At 45.2% G+C, this 16089-nt stretch overlaps 1 pseudogene across 1 annotated transcript; it reads left to right on the top strand.

The window, feature by feature from the left end:
* Positions 1 to 5826: 5826 nt before the first annotated feature.
* On the top strand, positions 5827 to 10258 carry LOC308150285 (polyadenylate-binding protein 1A-like; annotated as a pseudogene). Its single transcript has 2 exons — positions 5827 to 6961; positions 9971 to 10258. The product of its transcript is annotated as a polyadenylate-binding protein 1A-like (transcript).
* Positions 10259 to 16089: the final 5831 nt, after the last annotated feature.

Here is a 16089-nt window from a genome sequence, read left to right as displayed (position 1 = left end):
GGCTCACAAACGAGACGTGGTGAGCCGGGAATTAGACTCAATGCTAAAACTGGGCGTGGTCGAGGAGTCGCACAGCGACTGGTGCAGCCCCATCGTGCTGGTAACAAAGCGCGATGGGTCTGTACGGTTCTGTGTTGACTATAGACGGGTGAATTCAGTGTCAAAATTCGATGCCTACCCTATGCCCCGGATCGACGAGCTCCTGGACCGGCTTGGCACGGCTAAATATTATACTACATTGGATTGCACGAAAGGATACTGGCAGATACCATTATCGCCGGTATCCCGGGAAAAAACTGCATTCTCTACCCCGCGGGGGTTATTCCAGTTCACCGCGCTTCCATTCGGGTTGTTTGGGGCCCCGGCCACGTTTCAGCGGCTGATGGACCGTATTCTGCGGCCGCACTCTGCATATGCTGCGGTGTACTTAGATGACATTGTCATCTATGCGGACGCCTGGCCACAGCATATGCAGAGGGTAGCCGCGGTGCTACAGTCGCTGAGGCAGGCGGGGCTGACGGCTAACCCGGAGAAGTGCGTGATCGGGCGGGGGGAGAAATCTGGGGTTTATCCTGGGGGGCGGGGAGGTGCGGCCGCAGGTGGATAAAACCGCCGCGGTCGCCGCCGCCCCGCGGCCCAGGACCCGGAAGGACGTGAGTAGGTTCTTGGGACTGGCCAGCTACTACCGGCAGTTTGTGCCGGGTTTCTCGGAGTTGGCCAGCCCCCTTACCGACCTCACCCGGAAGGGGGCCCCAGATCCGGTCCGATGGAGTGAGCTGTGCCAAGTGGCGTTCGACGGGATTAAGAACGCCCTCTGCGGAGAGACAGTCTTGTATGCTCCTAACTTTGATATCCCTTTTTCTCTGCAGACAGACGCATCGGATAGAGGGCTGGAGGCGGTGCTAACCCAGCAGGTGGAGGGGGCCGACCGTCCAGTGCTGTACCTGAGCCGAAAGCTGTCGGAGCGGGAGGGCAGGTACAGCACAGTGGAGAAGGAGTGCCTGGCCATTCGGTGGGCGGTCGGCGCCCTCCGGTACTACCTGCTGGGACGCTCGTTCACCCTCTACTCCGACCATGCTCCCCTGCAGTGGCTCCACCGCATGAAGGATACCAACGCGAGGATCACCCGCTGGTACCTCGCGTTGCAACCCTTCAACTTCAGGGTGGTCCATAGGCCGGGGGCACAAATGGTTGTGGCCGACTTCCTCTCCCGGGCAGGGGGGGGGGGAGTAGGCTATCGGCCGGATGAGCCTCCGGCCTTGGTCTGGCGGTGGGGGTATGTGGGGAGCATGGCGCGTTCTGGCCTGTAGAGGGAGCCAGACTGTTGGTGGGAGATGGGTGTTGGAGCTGATTACGGACAGGTGTCAGTGATCAGCCTCAGCACCCAGCCGATCTTATAACCTGTGTGTGTTTGTTCCCCCTGGCAGTGAACGGGAGAGAGAGCACATGTCGAGGAGAGACAGTACGTGCCCAGGAGAGAGAGACGACTGTATCGAGCGAGCGAGCCGAGCCCGAAAGGGGTGCATGCGAGCGAGTCCCGAAAGGGCGCGTTATTATTTAGTTGTGTTTATTATTTTCTCGCAAAGTCAATTCCGCCAGCACGTCAATGACGTGCTGAGCTGTACAGAATAAAAACGCTTGTCTCAACCCAGTCCTCTGTGTCGACCTCCCTCTGTGCCTAGAGTCTGCTACAGGGCTATTTTGGGGCTTTCTTGCGCCCCGAGTATACCCCTTGTACGGGTCACCCTTGGGACTAGGAGCACCGTGTCAGGACAAGTGCTTTTAAAACCCCAATGATGTCCCGGGTCAACTGGACCCGAACAGTACGAAAGGGTCCAAAAAGTCAACATCACACAAGGGTTAAAGGTGAACCCTTAACAGCTAATGGTATACAAGAAACATAATTTCCACCTCAAGAGCAGTTGGGCAGTTCACAAGAATCAAATCAGCAACCAAGCCATTCCTGGTGCTATGAGGTCACTGACCCTGCATTATGGCAAAGCTTTTCCAGTGACATTGTTAAGTCAGTGCTTATTGAAAGAGGAGCAGACCTCTTCCAAAACAATACCCAGCTTCAGTCCAAGATAGAGCGCTTGGAGGAAAGACTCAACAATTAACTAAAAGCCATTATTTTATTGCCAGCTATTGCCAAATGGGCATACGATTTCTAGACTGTGGCTACTGTACTCACCCGCAACAGGGTGTGTGTACTGTTTTCCATGCAAACTGTTGCTCGGTGGCTTTAGTCAGGGGTTTAGTGACTGGAAGCACTCGAAAGAATACGAAAAGAGTCCAGAACACAGATGATGCATACTTGCCTTGCACTAGTGGACAAAGGGAAGTGCTATATTTGCAGATCTCATGCAGCAGCTTGATGGGGAACTAGATACTGGAGGGGACATTTAAAAAAGAGTTGTAACAGTGATCGAATTCTTGGGTGAAACAGGACTTACGTTTAGGGGAGATGATGAACGGTTTAGGTTTTTCCTCTGCATCCTTGGCATCCTAGAATTGCAATCACAATTTGACCCAGTTTTTGCTGAACATATTTTTTTAAAATGGCAGAAAAGGAAGAGGCTCAGTGTTCTATTTTTCATCGGCAATATATGAGGAACTCATAGAGATAATGAGTCAGAAAACTCGCCAAGCAATAGCAGATATTTTTTCAATAATTGTTGACTCCACCCCAGACCTGTCACATGTGGTCAAATTGACGTTCATTTTCTGGTTTGTTAACAGCAGCGGGAATGTGGTGGAGCGATTCCTGAGCTTTGAGCCAATAGAGAGTCACACTGGTAAAAGTTTAGCAGACTGTGTGACTTTGATGGTGGAGGGCCTTGGGTCATATGACAATGCAAGCAACATATCAGGAAAATACAACGGGCTACAGGCCCACCTGAAACAAACCACAAAAAAAAACTCTGATAGAGTATGTGTCTTGCGCAGCGCATTCACTTAACATAGTTGGTGTTTAGACGGCGGCAGCCCAGAGGCTGACATGTTTTTGATCATGTTGCAGTCACTGTACACATGTTGCTCTTCATCCACACACAGTTGGGGGAAAGTCTTTCGGAAGACAGATATGGCGGGACAGCGAGACCAGTTTGAGGCTTTTGAAAGGGCAGCCTTAAATGTGACAGGTGTCTCTCAGTCATATAAGCATGGTATTCAGCAAAAGAGGAAATGCAACACATTTGTAGATGAGAGCTCAGAGCCAGGTGTGACACTTGAGGGGAGGGAGAAGTTCAAAATAGAAACATTGTATGTGGTCATTGATAAGCTAGTGGCATGCGTTGAACCTTTGATCAGTGTCTTTGGAGTTCTGTAAATGTCAGATTAGGTGTCTAACAGTGATGTCATAGTGGAAAAGGTTAATGCACTCTCCACTGCATATCCATCTGACCTGGACAACTTTTCCAATAAACTCATCTAATTCAAGTATTTCATGGCTGACTCTGAGGGTGAGAAGTGGAGAAGTAAACTGCTTGAGACGTTGCAGGCAGGTTCCCAGGGGCCTCACGGGACCATGATCCGGCCCTAACTACAGGTCTGGGGGAGACACACACATGCCAACAAACACACACACACACACACACACAAACACACACACACACACACACACATGCACACACACACACACACACACACACACACACACACACACATAGGCACGGCCCTGGGACTTTTGTGGCCCTAAGCAAGATTGAAAACTCTGCTACCCCCGTCAATGAACAGAAATCTTGCTTAGGGCCACAAAAGTAGGGGAGTTTTGATCAATCCAAACTACTTTTGTGGCTTAAGCAAGATTCTTGTTCGTCGACGGGGGTAGCAGAGTTTTTGATAGATGGGTGGTAGCTAAATCGACGGCAAAAGTGTGGGCCCCTCTAGCAGTTGTGGCCCTAAGCAACTACACTGCTTATTCCAGCGGCCGGCCCTGCACACATACACACACACACACACAGAATGAGATCATGCACAGTGGACTGAATGTTTATGAGAACCCCTGAGCTAACAGACATTAGAGGATATACCGTAGAGTGAGGTGTGGTGGTACATACTAACAAGAGCAATATATATTTTTCTGGAAATATATATATAAATATCTGAGAGATTTTATAAAGGCAGGTGCAGTAAATGCAGTTGTTCAGTGAATTCCAGAACCGACCGACCCTCCCTCAGTGTCCTGATGTGGTTGGAGAGTCTGGGTGAGATGAGGCTGTTGTGTGGGAAGGTGGAGTCGCTGGCCTGTTGGTGAGATTTCGAAGGGTTGCTCTCTCCAGAGTTGTTATTTCTGGCTGTTGGTTGTGTGTGTGTGTGTGTGTGTGTGTGTGTGTGTGTTTGCTAGCTCTGTTAGTGTATAGAAGTTCCGCTGGAAGTTGTTCAGACTGTTTTCTGAGCCTTGCACTATGATTGTGCCTGTGTAGTAAATGTTTTTCGTGATGATCGAGCAATACAATCAGAGTCCTGGTGCCCTGTGATCTGCCTACATTTGTATTCATGTGTGAGCAGTACTCAAGTTGTAAAAGAAAATCAGGGGGGATGGTGGATTTGATCATATATGGGGACAATTTTAGCATCCCCACAGCGTGTGTCAGTGTCTTGGTAAAAATGTAATTGCATGTGTGCGTACCCCATCGCCCACAGTATTTTACTCAATAAGCGCAAAACTAAATGTTGAAATAGCAGTAATACCACGTTCATTGATAAAATGACATAAGGGATGGAAAGGGGGGATGGCAGTTTTAGAAGGGGGATGATTTTGACCGTTTTTATTTCAGGGGGGATGCCATCCCCCCTCATCCCCCCTCAACTCGAGTGCTGTGTGTGAGTACAATTGGCAGAGGGCTGTATGCCAGACAGTAGGGAGATTTGTTTTTGACTCCCCCTCCACAGCAGAGTAGTCTACAATTAGAGTCTCTATGGTGAATCCCTGGGTATATTGATCTTGTGTTTCTTTTTTAATTTGGCAGATGTAACTTCTTTGAGGCACTGTATTTGAAAGGCAGGCTCAAACAATGTCTTTACTTCTTGCAAATCAAACATCTCACAGCAACAAACATCTCGCAAGCATTTTAAAATGTTTTAATTTAGCAGCTAATTTTCTTCTTCTCTTATAGTAAAGATAAATTATATCCTCTTTGCTTCTTTTCCTTGCTTCCTTCATAAGGTCATAGGTACAGAGAGTGTGGCCCAGTATAACAGTGTTCTTTATCTATGGTCTGAACACCATTTACACAGATCCATTTTCTAGATTTGTTTTATATTCAAATAATTCCATAAACTGCTGTTGGTGAAAACTCCATATGGGTAGCTATGGCTGCCATGGAATGATGTGGTGTCATGTAAATGCATCACAATGCTTCTGGTTCAGTGTTCTATCTCTATGGGCCAGACTGGGCCAAACTCTGTCGCTGTGGATACACAGCGTAACCACTGACAATGACAGTGATGTAACAAACGATGACCACATAACAGGGTGTGCAAGCAAACAGCTACATTCATAGCTACTGTTAATATTATAAAATAGGGTATTTTACATACATGTTATTGCATTAGTCTCTCACTCTACTATTATAAGTCCACTATTGGAATCCAAACTTTTTTTTTTATAATATTTTTCCATATTGTATGTGCCTTATTTTAACTTTGTTGTCAAGCACATAGCATTGCATTCATGTATGAAATGTGCTACTTGGAAGAAGAAAAAAATGAATATTTTTATTTTTTAAATAAAGCTTGCTGTATTGATTGATACATTATATTTTCTTATTGAAATTGGAAACAGACAAAGGAGCCCTCATGCTGTGAGAGTACACACCATCAGAAATGAATCCTAGTGCGCCTAGCTGCTCTATGGCCTCCTTGTATGTTGGAGATCTCCACCAGGATGTCACTGAGCCAATGCTGTATGAGAAATTCAGCCCCAGTGGTCCAATTCTCTCCATTAGAATTTGCAGGGACATGATCACTTGCCGGTCCCTTGGATATGCTTATGTAAACTTTAAACAGCAAGCTGATGCTGAAAGTGCAATGAACTTTGACATCCTTAATGGACGACCTATGCGCATGATGTGGTCTCAGCGTGACCCTTCTCTGAGGAAAAGTGGGGTTGGAAACCTTTTTATCAAGAACTTGGAAAGGTCTATTGACAACAAGGTCCTCTATGATTTATTATCTGTATTTGGCAACATCCTTTCTTCCAAGGTGGTTTGTGATGAGAATGTCTCAAAAGGCCACGGCTTTGTTCACTTTGACACCCAGGATGCCGCTGAAAGAGCCATTGTGAGGCTAAATGGCACGTTATTACAAGGCAAAAGAGTGTTTATTGGACACTTCAAATCCCGCAAAGAAAGACAGGCTGAACTTGGAGCCAGGGCCCGAGTGTTCACTAACGTGTACATCAAAAACTTTGGAGAGACAATGGATGACGCTAAGTTGCAGGAGATTTTTGAAAAATATGGACCAGCCCTGAGTGTTCAGGTCATGACTGATGACAATGGAAAGTCCAAGGGTTTCGGCTTTGTTGACTTTAAAAAACATGAGGACGCCCAGACAACCATTGAAGATATGAATGGAAAAAGGATCAACGGCAGACAGGTGTATGTGGGCCGTGCCCAGAAGAAAGGAGAGCGTCAGCCTGAACTGAAGCACCAGTTTGAGCAGATAAAGCAGGGCCGCACAACCAGATACCAAAGAGTCAATCTGTATGTGAAGAACCTGGATGATAGTTGGGACGAATATGATAGTTCTCCCACTTCGGAACAATCACCAGTGCAAAGGTGATGACGGAGGGTAAACGCAGCAAGGGCTTTGGCTTTGTGTGCTTCTCCTCACCTGAGGCGGCCACCAAGGCTGTGACTGAGATGAACGGTCGCATCGTGGCACCAAGCGCCTGTACGTGGCCCTGGCCCAGCGCAGGGGGGAGCGCCAAGCACAACGCCAGGCCCCACTTCACCAACCAGTACATCAGTGGCGTGCAGTCAGGTGAGGCAGGGTAGGCAGTGCCTCACCCAGGCATTTAAGAAAGAAAAAGAATATCAGTCTTTTTAAAATATTTTTTTATTATTTTTTTATCTCAAAAAAAAATATTTTTTTTATTTATTTTACTAATTATTCTTAACTTTAATGTGTTAAAATGTTGTTAAAATAAAAATAAATGATGTAAAATGTGTTGTTTTAAAAATAGAATGCATGCCCTGGCACCAGGAGAGTTTGCTCCCAAAGCTAGCTGATTGCTGGCGAGAGGCTGAGGCAGACTGTGCTTGTGCCTCTGTGCTATGCGAAGTGATAGACCAACGGTTTCGTAGGTTTGCGCATGCGTAGTCTGTTCTCACATTGTCTTCATTGATGGACGTTGAGGCACCGTGCCACGCTGCCTCTGACAGCATGATTGACAGTTTGCGTTTGGCTTGTTTGGCTTGCCGTAGCGGCATTCCTCTGCTGTTTGCGCCACGGTTCTACATTTCCCCAGCTAACTTGCGATCGGCATCATGGATATCCAACAGTTAAAAAGATTTTCAACCTTCAGTTTTGAGCAAAAAGTAAATGTGATTGAAAATGGGAGGGCAACACCTGACCTATCTCAATTAACCCAAAGGAAGGGACAGAAGATTGTACGAACATTTCAAACGGAATGGTACAAAAAAGGACTGGCTGTGTGGATGTAGCCAGGCTAACAAGCTATTCTGCTTCCCTTGCCTATTGTTCTCGTCTAGCGACAGCGTGAGGGTGAAAGGGGGCTACTGTGACCTGAACAATTTTCCAAGAGCTTTAGAGAAGCATGAAAAATCCATAGCCCACATCCACTCTCAGATGGCCTTGAAAACCTTTGGCAAAAGTCGCATAGACATGGCCCTGGATGAGCAGCACCGGCTGCATGTTACTGCACACAACGCAAAGGTAAAGGAGAACAGGGAAATCTTGAAAAGCCTAATTGATGCAACATGCTACCTTGCTAAACAAGAATTAGCATTTCGGGGGAACAACGAGAGCAGTAGCTCCATCAATCGTGGGAATTATGTCGAACTTTTACATTTGATGGCAGGAAAGGATGAGAAATTAGCTGCACATTTAAAATCATCAACTGTGTTTATGGGTACATCGAATAGAATTCAGAATGACATTATTGAAGCAATCGGTGATGTCGTAAGGTTTCATATAAAAAATGACATAAAGGCTGCATCATTTGTTGCACTCGAAGTGGATGAAACCACGGATATCACAAACAAAGCCCAAATATCTGTGATTTTTCGATATGTCAACAGCGACAGTGAAGTAAAAGAAGCCTTTTGGGGATTTGATGACGTGAGCAATGACAGGCGGGCACAGGCAATATCAGAATATGTATTGGCTGTATTACATAAATATGAGTGCATTGAAAAGTTAGTCGCCCAAACCTATGATGGAGCTGCAGTGATGGCCTCTGAGCTCAACAGAGTACAGGCAAAAAGAAAAGAAAAAGTGCCAGAAGCTACCTTTACGCATTGCTATGCACATAAATTAAACCTAGTCCTTTCACAATCAGCAAAATACATTCCAGAGTGTAAAGTGTTTTTCAAAACTGTTGAAGGGCTCGCATCATTTTTCAGCAATTCTACCAAACGCACACATCTACTGGATGAAATTGTGAAATCCCGCATCCCTAGGGCATCGTCTGTTAGGTGGAACTCAAACTCCAGGTTGGTACAGACTATCCTCCAACACGTACCAGATCTCCGCCAAGTCTTCCGGACAATGATGGAGAACACTGATGAATGGGACGGCGAGACTCTCGCTATGGCCTCTGGATTTCATCTGTGGCTTTCAAAAGCATCCACCTATTTTCTCTTGAATGTTTATGGTGACATATTCAACGTGACAGACGCGCTCTTTCGTGTTCTTCAGAACAAGACAATGGATATTGGCCTATGTTGTGTGCGCGTCAGAGACACCATGTGTGCGTTGAACAATCAGCGCGAACAGTTTGATAGTTTATATGATCGTTTTGAACAGAAATGCAATGAACTGAATCTTTCGGAAGACAATTCTCGCCACAGCAGATCCCCCAGAGATGAGAGGAGGAGACTGTTTTACAGTGTTCTTGACAACATCACTGTACAAATGAAGGCCCGGTTTCACAATATGAATGAGCTTGCTTTCCTTGGCCTCGTTGACAGCAAGAAATTTGCGGAGATGTCAGTTAATTTTGACTGTGACAAATTGGAAAGTCTGTCCAAATACGCAAAATACTTTGATCTAGTTAGATTAAAATCTGATTTGGTGGGATTATACTGTTCACAAATGGTCCAGGGAATGTCACCTGTACAACTGCTTACATTTTTGAGGGACAATGACCTGCAGGAGACAGTACCTCAGGCCACAAAGCTATTGAAGCTGGTCTTAACTATCTATACCTGCTACAACCGCTTCTGTGGAGAGGACCTTTTCAGCATTAAAACGCATCAAGACCTACAGCCGAAATAGGATGGAACAGGACAGGCTTTCATCTTTGGCTCTGATTTCCATTGAAAAGGAGAGACTCATGAAACTAATGAATGCACCAGACAAGGAGGACTTCTATAACAAAGTGATCAGCATCTTCGTCCAGAAGGATAGACGGATGGACTTCATTTACAAATAAAGTAAGTGCCCCCCTCCCATTGGCTTTGTGCATGTTATAATGTGATGGTGGTTGTGGTGCGCTGACACCAAACTCATTCCCGGACAGCGCTGCCTGTCTTCTCGCTCTCTCTCGCTCTCTCTCCCTCGTCGTCTGTCTCATTCAGACGACCGAATAGCCTATAGTAGTAGTATAGTATATAGTATATATAGTATAGTAGTATAATAGCCTATAGTAGTAGGCCTACTTCTTGAAGAAGTGAGTTTTGAGCCTGCGTTAAAAGATATAAGGGCTATTTGATTGTTACTCGCATGATTTTTTTAAATAGCTCACTGCCTACCCAGCCAATGACCTCACTGCACGTTACTGCAGTACATGCAGAGGATGGCTAGCGTCTGCACCGTGCCCGACCTAGTCATCAACCCCTACCAACCTGCTCAGCCATCTGGACACTTCATGGCTGCCATTCCACAGGCCCAGAACCATACTGCCTACTACGCCACCAACCAGCTGGCTCAGGTGAGACCCGCTCCTCGCTGGGCCACTCAGAGTGTCAGACCTGAGCACTTCCAGAACATGCCCAACACTATGCATCCATTGGCCCCCAGGCCTCATACCTACAATGCTATGAAGCCTAGGTCCTCTCAGGTGGCTGTATGATGACCTCTCAGCGCATGGCTACCCAGACCTCCAGACGCCCTGCCAGTGCAGATGCAGCCCTGATGGACGGTGTGACCCAGTACAAGACTGCAACAGATGTACGGAACTCCAAGCAGCAGGTCCCCAAGCAGCAGGTAAACATCTCACTCTCAGATATGATATTCTGGTAAATGTCTTATGTCTAATGTAATATCATTTGATCTAATCTGAATTCTCCCTTGTTCCCCTACAGCCTGCTGTCCATGCAGAGGGCCAGGAGCCTCTGACTGCTTCCTTCCTGGCTACTGTTCCTCTCAAGGATCAGAAGCAAATTCTGGGTGAGTCCACTGTAGTGGGACCAGAGGTGTAACACTGTTAATGGTCCCCCTCTTTATACCCTCAGAAAGACGAGCCATGACACTAACCCCCCTTTTTGCCTCCCCTCCCTCAGGTGAATATCTCTACCCATCGATCCTGAACTTGCAACCCAAGAAGGCTGAAAAGATCACTGGCATGCTGCTGCAGATGGACAACTCTGAGCTGCTCCACCTGCTGGGCTCCCCAGAGTTCCAAGCATCTAAGATGAAGGATCGAGATCTGGACTTTGAAACCTGCTTCACCAAAGAAAAATAAGAAATGCATTTTACAGTTTTTTACGATTGCTAACTCACCATGTTCAATACTGAAACCACAGTTTCACAACTCTTCATACAGTCTGCATTCGTAACACTCATGTTGGCCAATGACTTCATTCATGTCTCAAAAGAAGCTCGTTCAACCACACACTGTCAACAATGTTCACTCAGAAGCATACACTGTCATTCATAACATTCTGACTTACAAAATACTAACAACAGGGAGCATTACATAGTTTGAATGATTTTCACAAGAATGAATATTTCATTATAAAAATGGTTTGATTTATAGTAATCATAGACAGAATAGTTGACTGTACAACTGTAAAGTATTAGGCAACAAGAATGAATCAGAAATGCCGCAATTTGCTTCTATCCTTTATTCTATCATTTGCTTCTATGTATTCTGTTTTATCCTTTTTTTTCAGTATCTTTGCAGAAAGTAAGTTACGGTACATTTACTTCAAAGTACACTACATTTACTTGTGTAAAATAAAAAGTGAAAAATAAAGTGGAAGATGCAAAGTTCAAATAAAAAAGAAAAACAGAAATTCCAGGCCTACAATACAATAGCAATCACACCAAAAATGTCTCACTCCTGAGGGTTTTGGTCCACCCTCTGGTCTGCATCTGGTCACATCCAATGTCTTCCCTGGCAATGCATCTAGTCTATTTCATTTCATTGTATATATTCTGCTACTGTAATATTTTCTAGACATTTCAATATGATTACTGCAAATAGTGAAAATACCACCGCTCATCCGTTATCAGACTTTGCTGAGGTTCTGGAACGGAGGAGTATCAATAGAGTGCAAAATAACAGCATCTGCACACTCAAACACTGTGCAAAAAAACAGTTTATTGCGAGCTTTCTGTCATATATGATAGGAATATGATTACTGCAAAATTGCACCAAATAATTCAGTTTTGAATGTGTTCTTCAGAGTTTTGAACACAGTATGTTAGCAATGAAAAAATGTGTTGCAAATACATAGTATTTTGCAAGTGGGGGAGTTTGAATGAGAGAAGTGTTATGGCATTTGGAGAACGTCGTCATTGAATGCATTTTGTATGAAAGCAATGCACAAATCACAGAGAAAGAGTCACAGTTTTGTTCACATGGGTTTCTGCTCTGCTGACTGTATGAAGAGTTGTGAAACTGTGGTTTCAGTATTGAACATGGTGAGTTAGCAATCGTAAAAAACTGTAACGTTGAGAACGTATAACTCTCAAAACATAATTAACAAAATGAATAAAGAATGTCATTACAAAATAAACATGACTGTCCATTTCATTACTAGCACAGTACAGTTGAGTTTATTTGGTCTTAGAATTACAGTAGTCAGAGCTGAGTGTCACGGCAGTGGACACAACCATCAGAACAGGAAGTAACATCTTCATCAAAACAGTAGTAAAAGAGAAACAACGAAACAATCAGTTAAAGCACTTTTACAGCCTTCAGAACAGGAAGTGACATCACAATGTGCTGTACAAGATGTTACTCTTCATCAAGAACAAGGCAAAACCAGAAGTACAAGGGAAACAATTAAACAGTCAGTTAAAGCTCCTTTTCATCCACAGCATCAATGTGAACGGTTACAACACAGCAGTGGCACAGCCCCGGATATGAAGGCTTTGGAAAAGAAGCAGGGTCTTCTTCTATGGTGTGGAACATTAAGAATAGAGTTGCAGATAGAGATTCTATGTGGACAGCTCCCTAGTTGATTCTCTGGTCTATCCATGAATTGATTCCATATTTCTACACAGCAGAGAATCATTATATCCTTCTTATGCAAGATCCTTGAATGTTACATGAACATGTGCCTGTGGGTGTCTAGAGCTTGGGGCAGGCCAGGCATGGGGAAGCATCCAGCGAATAATAATAATAATAATTTTGCCATTTAGCAGACGCTTTTATCCAAAGCGACTTACAATTACGAATTACAGGGACATTCCCCCTGGAGTAACTGAGGGCTAAGTGCCTTACCCAAGGACACACTAGTAGTGGTGTGGCTTCAGGTGGGATTTGAACTCACAACCTTCCGATCACAAGTCCAACTCACTATCCACTAGACCACCACTACCCAGCGAAGGCCTCCACCTCCCCCCTGATCTCCACCTCCCCCCTGATCTCAGCTACCTGTTGCTGGTGCTTCTCTCCATGGGCCAGGGCCTCCTTAAACTTCTTCAGGGTGGCCTTGGGGGTCAGACTGTTCTGGATCGCCAACATCAGCTCTATAGCTGCAGACAGAGAGACAGGAAAGGAGATAGGAGGGCTAGCGGTCAGCTCTATAGCTGCAGACAGAGAGACAGGACAGGAGATAGGAGGGCTAGGGGTCAGGATTACAGAGAATCACCAGAGAAGATCCCCAGTGTCTGGTAGAGACCAAGGGTGGCAGACTTCAGGCAAAGGATTGTCCACCACTAAACATGACAATACTGAAATAGGAGGACTACGGTATCCATAGAAAGTGAGCCAAAAGAAGACAACATGCTTGCTTACTTACGCAGGGCACGGAAAAGGAAAAGGAAAGGAAATCAGACAAGGAAAAAGGACAGACAGCCATTCTCTAGGTTAGACAGGGCTAAATCCCGCTATGACAGAGCGCCCACCCCCCCCCTCGCCCCGCTGCCATGGCAACTGTTTCACTCTGGGCCCTTGCTGACACGAATAGGCTCTCTGGCAGGCCCGGTGTGGACTGGGTGTGGAGAATGGCATTACACCCAAGCTCTGGCTTCAAAGGCATTGGCAGTCTGATCACATTCACTTAAGATGACAACCTCTCACTGTTATTCATCTGGACTGACTGTGAGGAACGCTTTCATCGCTGGGATGGCAGACAAATTGACATTTTTAGCAAGATAGCAGGGCAGGCCTATCTGACAGGACGGTGTGTTTGTGTGCGTGTGTGTGTGTGTGTGTGTGTGTGTGTGTGTGTGTGTGTGTGTGTATGTGTGTGTGTGTGTATGTGTGTGTGTGTGAGTGTGTGTGTGTGTGTGTGTGTGTGTGTGTGTGTGTGTGTGTGTGCGAGTGTGTTAGGTGTCTAAACCCTACTGTAAGTTACAAATTCATATTTTAGTAAAGTGAATAGCCATTAATATAATATATTACATTTCATTACTGATTTTTATAAATCATTTTATTGCAATTACTTAAAATACATACATACATGTGCTGTTCATGAATATACATGGTTGCTTGGAATATGCTTTTTTCTTTTGCAACAAAAACAATATCTGTGTGTGGGTAGCTATAATTACTTTCAGGGATAAGAGAGATAGAAAATGAAGTACATAATACTATGACCTTCTCTAAGAGGAAGAGATATAGTATAATTTAAGTGTAAATCCTGAGAGTTTACTCAGTTTATTCTTACTTCTCTCTCTCTCTCTCACTCTCTCACTCTCTCCCTCTCTCTCTCACTTACTCTCTCACTCTCTCGCAGATGGAGAAGAAAACACTGGTCTTATTTCTGCAGGTCTTTTCTGCCGTCCATCCTTTGGTTCGTGGTGCTATTTATACTGCATTATTTATACTGTGCACTCACACAAGCAACAACGTTTTGGAAGGATGTGGAGGATCAGCTTGGGCTTGTCAGTCAGACAAGTTCAACATTACTCTCTTTCTTTCTCCATCTCTCTCTCTCTCTCTCTCTCTCTCTCTCTCTCTCTCTCTCTCTCTCTCTATGCTGCTCATGAATATATACATATAATTCTTGGAGTTTTCTTTTGCAACAAAAACAATATCTGGCTGTGGGTAGCTATAATTACTTCCAGAGAGATAGATAAATGACAGCATTGACCGCTACCTTCTCAAGATTAAGAGATACAGTATCATTTTGTAATGAATCCTAAAACAGTTTACCCAGGATAACAATCTGTCTCTCTCTCTCTCTCTCTCTCTCTCTCTCTCTCTCTCTCTCTCTCTCTCTCTCTCTCTCTCACTCACTCTCTCTCTCACTCTCTCTCTCTCTCTCTCTCTCTCTCTCTCACTCACTCTCTCTCTCTCTCACTCTCTCTCTCTCTCCTCACTCACTCTCTCTTGCTCTCTTTCTCTCTCTCACTCTGTTTTCAGCCTGAGCAGGCCCTATCTCGTGCTCAGGTGGGATGAGTAACGGTAATGGAGGCTTGTTCATGACAGTGTGCGGGTCAAGTGCCAATCAGGATGGCTGAAAAAGTCTGGCCTTGAAAAAAATAGCACTCATATTCCAGATACACCCCCCCCTAGAGCCACCGTCAGCACCCCTATCGCAGGCACCCACGTCGTTTGCACTAAGACTGCTTTTCACACCATTAAAAGATAGCACACTCTCTCTCTCTCTTTCTCCCTCCCTAACTTTACCCCTTCTCACTGCTTCATGTCAGTCTGCTTTCCTTTGCTGTGAGTTCACAGAAGAGCCCTCTTGGGAGGGCAGGAGAGCTCCTGAAAGTGATTACAGTAGATTGAGCCATGATTCTCTGTTCACTGGGAAAGATCCCCCCCTAGGGAAGGGAGCCCGGGACGGAAATCAATGTTTTCGTATCACAAAGCTCCTCCGTTTTCACTGTAAATTCATTATGAAAACAGATGAAAAAATCAATGGGTCTCTCCCTTCCGCTTAGGCTTTGTAGACTCTGATCAGAGCAGTATAAAACACAGTCAACTGGTGAGTGTCCTACATACTGATTCTCTGGCCGCCGTCCAACAATTCTCCCACTGTTCGTCTGTCAGTCATCCGGGGAGGAGAGGAGAGCGAGAGATGTGAGAGATGCAGGGTTACGCTGTCCTGTCGTCGGGGAAACACAAGCTCTGTGAACGACCGCTGTGACACGCAGAGAAGAGGGGACAGACAGACACTACAAGAACAGAGACTTCATCACAGAGAAATAAAGGACGCAAAAGTTAGTTTCTCATCCATACCTTAATATGCATGTTGTGCATGATTTAGAAATAACAGTGAGAAATCTTCTCACTCAGAAGACATTTAAATTCACTGTGTGAACGTTCACACCTTTGAAAAAAAATCGATGAAAGTACATGTTATTCTGACTTTCACTGAAGCCGACTGATTGAAGCAACAAACTGTCTGATTTTGCGATTCAGTTTTTTAGAGACAAATTACACACCCTGACAAGATGTGTCAGGCAATTAAATGCCCTCTGTGGGAGAGAGGAGAGAGCGGCAGAGCGTGTCAAGGCAGCAGGCTGATGTTTTTAGGTGAAAATGACAAGAAAAGA

Source organism: Nansenia antarctica (genome assembly GCF_963989245.1).
Source record: "Nansenia antarctica genome assembly, chromosome: 2".
Taxonomy (NCBI): domain Eukaryota; kingdom Metazoa; phylum Chordata; class Actinopteri; order Argentiniformes; family Microstomatidae; genus Nansenia; species Nansenia antarctica.
Note: the sequence above shows the minus strand (reverse complement) of the source record. Positions and strands in the feature narration are given on the sequence as shown.